Source organism: Sinocyclocheilus rhinocerous, unplaced genomic scaffold (assembly GCF_001515625.1).
Source record: "Sinocyclocheilus rhinocerous isolate Xijiao unplaced genomic scaffold, SAMN03320098_v1.1 scaffold2765, whole genome shotgun sequence".
NCBI classification, from domain to species: domain Eukaryota; kingdom Metazoa; phylum Chordata; class Actinopteri; order Cypriniformes; family Cyprinidae; genus Sinocyclocheilus; species Sinocyclocheilus rhinocerous.
In genome coordinates, this window is record NW_015653018.1 from 262770 (window position 1) to 270174 (window position 7405).

General features: G+C 32.5%; 1 pseudogene; it reads right to left on the reverse strand.

Annotated features, from left to right (window-relative positions):
• Positions 1-7259: 7259 nt before the first annotated feature.
• LOC107715533 (uncharacterized) overlaps positions 7260-7405 on the reverse strand; it is a 4939-nt pseudogene continuing 4793 nt past the window's right edge.

A 7405-nucleotide genomic window follows, 5' to 3' on the forward strand; every position in this document is an offset into this window, starting at 1 on the left:
CTGTCTTATTGCACAGTACAGTATGTTCGTTCTTAAAGCCGATTTTTCTCGTACAGATCAACAACATTGATTTTTAAATTGTATATTTAATGATTTAACTTGAGCATTAATGTTATTCATCCTAAATATCACTTACATTTTGGTTTTACTAAGACTTTAACAAATTATGACATATGACATCAACATTGCAGCCATGCATATTCAGATTCATATTCAGCTGTAGGGTTCCAGAAGTAAAATGCCACTGATAATCTCCATAAAGAAATGGATTTTTGGCAATAATGTACAAACTGTTGATGTGTACTGTATGAAGTGATTTTATATATTTTTGTGAAACCAATTAGTTTGTTTCAGGTCCAGATTTGCTTAGAAATCCAATGTCTATGGAGAAACAGAGTGACAAATATTTACATAATTTATCAAATTATTTTATAACACTTCCTACTAAGCATTGCTGTTAACAGGGAGATAATGCAAACCAAATTTTAATTTGATAATGGCATATAAACGATTATACATAATCAGCACACACACTGTATCTGTACATAAAAAAAGCATTTTTTAATGTTATTCTTTTCTTACTAGATACATTTGAATTCTTCATTTTCTGTAAGACAGGCTACACTGATTCCTTTTAAGTTTGCTTTAATTTTATATTCATCAGTTCATTTGGGTAGTTTATAATTTGCAATGCCATTTTGAGAGGTTGTAATATTAAAAAAAAAATGTAACAGAATTAACAGAATTTAGACTGAGCAACTGAGAAGAATATTTCATGTAATATTATTAGTTTTTGAAAAAAGGAAATACTTGTGTTTCTGGCCAAAAAAGTGTTTCAATAAACATTTCGAATTGAAATTCTTACCAGCTCATGCACGACCACTAACTGGATGCTCATTTTTAGCGTTTTTTTTCCCATTCATGTTTTAATACAAAAATTAGGACATACAGTACACTGACTGTTACAGAAGTTTTCTGTCTTGCTAAAGCGTTACAAATGGCATTGTCTTTGTTCGATGTTCAAATGTATTTATGCAATTACTTTCAGACGCAATGAGACTGAATCTTAAGGCGAGACACTACAGACAAAATCATGTTCCTTCTTTTTCGTGCTCCAGTCAATTTTGAGATTTTAGGTTACTTTGCTTCCATAACGTCTTTATTAGACTATTAGAAAGAAAGAAACATCCAAAATGCACATTTTAGAATTTATTTAATTATATTTGATCTATTTACATCTGTATATTTCAATTACAATACGTATCTTTAAAGGCCATTTTCTCTAAATGAGTGTTTTCCTCCACTTCAGCAGCACTTGCATACACCAGACTTAGCAGTTTTATTCCTATCTATATTCTGAAGATTTTTACTGAGGGGTTTGTTCATATATCACTCATGCTGATTTCTATAACATTTTACTCCTAAAACACGGGGTGAAATTGCATATCTTTGAAGGCCGTGAGTTTCTTTCTCAATTTCAGCAGCACTTACATACACCAAAACTTACAGTGTTATTCCTATCTATATTCTGAAGATTTTTACTGAGGGGGTTGTTCATATATCACTCATGCTGATTTCTATAACATTTTACTCCTAAAACACAGGGTGAAATTGCATATCTTTGAAGGCCGTGAGTTTCTTTCTCCATTTCAGCAGCACTTACATACACCAAAACTTAACAGTGTTATTCCTATCTATATTCTGAAGTTTTTTACTGAGGGGTTTGTTAATATGTCATTCACACTGATTTATATATTTACATACATTATTCCTAAAAACATGGTGAAATTGCATATCTTTGAAGGCCGTGAGTTTCTTTCTCCATTTCAGCAGTACTTACATACACCAAAACTTAACAGTTTTATTCCTATTTATATTCTGAATGTTTTTACTGAGGAGTTTGTTAATATGTCATTCACACTGATTTATATAACATTTTACTCTTAAAAAACAGGGTGAAAATGCATATCTTTGAAGGCCGTAAGTTTCTTTCTCCACTTCAGCAGCACTTACATACACCAAATGGGTGCAAATGTCTGTGCGACAGACTGAAGAGCATGCATTTGAATGTCTTAAATACAGTTGTTGATTAGAGTTGGTGGAGTAATTGATCAGCTGACCGTCATCTGATATGGTAGCGATCAGTGGTCAGCCTGAACTACTCTTAAATACTGTTCGGTCACTCAAGCTCTATTTTTATTTTTATCTACAGTATATTCTGAATATATTATTTTTACTGAAGGGTTTGTTAATATATAATTCACAATGATTTATACCTATAGCAGTTTATTCCTAAAAAAACTGGTGAAATTGTATGTTTTCTGGCTGTTGACAGTATTTTATGATTCATGTAGTGATAAAAAGAGATACCAAAAATATCTTCTTTAAAAGCCTTTAAGTCTAACATGTCAACAAAATAAAACAAGATTTTTGAATCTGGTTTTATCAAATGCTCACAAGGAAACAGTACAAGACAGACATCAGTATTTTCCACATCACAGACAACGCAAACAAAATCTAATGTTCAGATTTCTGGTCTGGAAATGCATGCAAATTAGTAAATTTTTAATTAGATAATGCCTAATTTCTGTCTTTAAACATAACATTTCAGAAAACCTGTAATACAAAACAATTGTCTTAATATACTGTGATTAATCAACTGGGGAAGTATGGCAATCTATTAGTTAAAATTTTATTAAGCTGTTCACCTGTCGTGTCATGCTATTTTTTTCCCTCATATTGGTCCGATAAGAATCAGGTAAAACATCTATTGGAATATCAGTTTGTTTTGAATGGCTGTAAATGGAGAAATATATATTTTTGAAGTTACGTCATCTAACCACGTCAACCAGCCAAACCCTTGGCAGTTACAGTGACAAATGAACCAGAATCAACTATCATTTTTATTCCTATTTCTCTAAACATTACCTGTCAAATGTTGTTGATTTTTACACAAAATTTGATTAAAAAGGCAAAATCATTTCTATTTACAAGATAATAACTGGACAGCACTGATTTTTCCCCTAATTAATAGGAATTAATAGAATGCAAATTAAAGGATGCATTAAACTGATCAAAAGTGACAGTAAAGACATTTATAATGTTAAAAAGTTTTCTGTTTCAAATAAATGCAATCTTTTGGAACTTAATCCTGGAAAAAATTTATCACAGTTTCCACAAAAATATGAAGCAGCACAATTGTTTTCAACATTGATAATAATAAGAAATGTTTCTTGAGCAGCAATGATTTCTGAAAGATCATGTGACACTGAAGACTGGAGCAATGATGCTGAAAATTCAGCTTTGCATCACAGGAATAATATACATTTTTTACGAAATATTCAAATAGAAAATTGTTATTTTAAATTGTAATAATATTTCGCAATATTACTGTATTTACTGTTTTTTTTTTAATCAAATAAATGCAACTTTGGTGAGCAAAAGAGACTTCTTTCAAGAACATTAAAAACTGTGTACTTTCCTATAACAGATTATAAACTAAACTACACTTTTGCATTATATGAGCAGTGCTTTCTGTGATTCTTCTTTGTTCTTTTCAGATATAGCTAGAAAGTCAATTTTTTTTCTTCCAATTATTTTATCATCTGCCAGACAGAAGCACTTAGGAAAAGTAAAAATAGCAGCCTACACGTCACCTCAACTAGCCAGATGATTAAAAGGGATAGTTCCCCCTTTTACAATAATGGTGGTTTTAATTTTATTGATTTTGATTGTCTCAATAATACTTGTAAAATTAATTGGCTAAATCAATACCTATCAAACCAGCATCTATTTGGAATGTTGTTCTTCAACTTGTTTTTTTTTTTTTCAAAACTTGGTGGCATTGACTTTCTCCTAATGTGTAATTATGACATATCTAAACTTCCTGTTAAACTTTCCAACTTTCATTGACAGGTTCTCTTAGCATGGGCTTTAATTTATAAACATAATTTTTCACCACAGAGGTACAATAATGGTGGTTTGAATTTTATTGATTTTGATTGTCTCAATAATACTTGTAAAATTAATTGGCTAAATCAATACCTATCAAAACCAGCATCTATTTGGAATGTTGTTCTTCAACTTGTTTTTTTTTTTTTCAAAACTTGGTGGCATTCACTTTCTCCTAATGTGTAATTATGACATATCTAAACTTCCTGTTAAACTTTCCAACTTTCATTGACAGGTTCTCTTAGCATGGGCTTTAATTTATAAACATAATTTTTCACCACAGAGGTGTTTTATTTGGAATAATAAGAATATTTTATTCAAGTACAAATCTCTGTTTTATGAAAATTGGTTTAGTAATGTTTTATTTTTGGTGGAGCAGTTGTTTGATAAGGTCTTTTGTTCAGGTACTCATAATATCTCTCCAAATACCAATAACCCCAAAATAATTTGATATAGTTATGTGAGCTATTCCTTCTGGATTGTGTATGCTTTTTTAAAAACTGTAATCACTCCTCAGAAATTACTGCAACTCTTCCAAACCCTTGTGATACTCCTATTGGTCAAATTTGTTTTTCTGAGTCAAGAGCCAAAAACTATAAAATAAGATCTCTATTTGATTTCGGCCCCACCTGTAATTTCTTTTTGGAATAATTTATTTGATAACCTTAATTTGAAAAGAAAATCTGGTCTCTACAGCAAAAATTCTTTCTCACAAACAAAGTGAAAGAAGTGCCTTTTAAGTTGATCCACAGGATTTATCCTGTCAAGAAATGTATACAAAAGTTTAGAGCTGACATTGAGCTAACATGCTCCTTTTGTTTGATCTCTGATGAAACAGTGGTACACTTATTTTGGTCGTGTTACTGCTCTCAGACGTTTTGGAATTATATTTTTGTTTTTGTCAAGGGTAACATTTTGCCAAGCTTCTCAGTTCATCTAAGACACATTATATTTGGAATGGACATTTTGATTCAGACCCTACAAAAGAAAATATATGTTTTATTATTAATTTAATTGTTTTCTTAAGCAAATTTTACATCAAACTGTAAACCTACCTTTTCTGTCTTAAAAGAAATTGAAAATTACTTTTTCTAATAAGAAAGCTATAAGGACTGTTAGAATTTGCTCTGCTTTTGGACTCTTTGTGTGATTACTTGTATGCAATATAATGGCCTTCTTATTATTATTTTATTTATTTGTAGATGTGTCTTCTGTTACTGATAATGTTGCTGATATTATGTGTTGTATGGATGTTTTCTGTATGTTCCAGTTTTCAGCAATTAAAAAAAAAAGAAAAGAAAAAAGGGGGGGGATAGTTCACCCCAAAATTATGTCATTAATTACTTAAGACCTTCGTTCATCTTCAGAACACAAATGAAGATATTTTTGATGAAATCCGAGAGCTTTCTGACCCTGCATAGTCAGCAACACAACTACCACATTCAAGGCCCAGAAAGGATGTAAGGACATCGTTAAAATAGTCCATGTGACATCAGTGGTTCAACTGTAATTTTTCGAAGCTACGAGAATACTTTTTGTGCGCAAAGAAAACAAAAATAATGACTTTATTCAACAATTCTTCTCTTCCGTGTCAGTCTCCACCGGCATTCACGAGATGAGAATACCGACACATGCGTGTGCATTCCTCTGCTTGTAAACAAGGCTCAGCGCGTGCGTGTTCTACGCCAGAATGCCGGCTTCTGCGTCAGCACGCATGCATTGTGGTACTCTCTTTAATTTAGAAATATAAATAAGCTGCAAAGTTTAATACTTAGGAGTTTGTGCAAATCCCTGTGACAAAATGTGACAAAGCAATATGAATAGTAGTAATAGTGATGCTTGCAAAACCTAAAAAGAATACAAATGAGGTACAAAGTGTTTAAAGAAAGACAAAAGCATTTGAGAAGCTTGTGTTGAATTCGGTTTGATTAGTTAGCATCTCTATAAACCTACACACAGGGCATGGTCAGCTTTGGCAAACGGAGCTTCATTAATAATTCCACCTGAGTGGCAATAAATCTGTGGTGGTTCTCGATGAAGCGGCAACACACGCTCATAAATCAGTGAGATTACAGGACGATATTTCACGATCTCACATCTATTTCTGTCAGTCGAACTAATAGCCTCTGCCTATCCCTCACAGTGATAGCTCATGAATCCGAGATTTGTTTTCAAAATGTCAACGGTGCAATATGCAATCTCACTGACAGCGGCAAAATGCCCTTTAATTATTTATTTACCCTCCGCTGTCAGTTAAAGGGCTGAGGCCTGAAGACGAGAGGTCAGGCAGAAACGCGAGCGCGTGCGGCCACTGCATTAATGAGAAGTTTCTATGAAAAAATCCCGACATCAAAACAGCAGAGGAGGCTGAAATTGCCTATTGATGAAACGTCCACAGCATATGATCCTTTGTGCAGCTTAATTGCAATTCAACAGCCTATTTAGGGTGAAAGATTTGTTTGTCTGTGACGTGAATTGAGCTCAAGTTGTTGCCCTTGGGAAATTATGAGCGTCAGTTTTGACAAGCAGAAAAATAACCTTTTGCGGATAGAGGACTACATTTGAGCAACATTTACTACACAGTGTTGGGGAAGATACTGTAAAACCACAGCTTGCAAAGTCAACATAATAACAAAACTGACTCTGTTTACCTTGTTTTTCAACCACCTGTCCTTTTGAGACACTTTTAACCATACAATCAAAAGTAGATTTTTTTTTCTTGTTGAAAATATATATGTACACTGTAAAAAATTACTGTAAAATTTACAGTAACTTACTGGCAATTTTGGTTGCCAGTAAGACTGTAAATTTACAAGAGTACTGTAAATCAATTACAATTGTACTGTAAAAATACAGCACACTGCTGTATATATATGCTGTAAAATTGTTTTTTTTTTTTTACAGCTATCCCTTTAAGATTACAGTAGCAATGTTTACAAATGTGAGTGAAATTACAAGAGCAACTGTGAACTTGTACTGCTATACATACATTTTACATTAAATTAGGGCATTTGTTGTGAAATTCAGTTCACTAAATTAACTAGTTGAGATTTTTCACTGCTGTGATAGTCTAAACCTACTGTTTCCTGTAATTTTCAGTAGTCTTTGTCAATTTAATGTGTAATGTGAACAATAAAACTTTCAAAATAACAGGTTTTCATAAATTTAACAATTTATTGTACAATAATGTTCATTTAACATGTACACCATTTTCCAAAACATATTTGGAGACACAAAAATGGAGATTCCACATTAAAAAAGGCTTTAGAGAAAAAAAAAAAAAAACATCCCTACAGTGGGACTGAACTTCATTCTACGGAGCCCGGGAAGTCACCTGTAGCAGAAAAAAAACAATCCGTGGCGACAGTTTTGCAATCCGTCCCCTCAGTTTATAAACCGTACTCACTAATTCTTAAACTCTTCCCTCGGTTTAACAAATCGTGCCCACGGATTA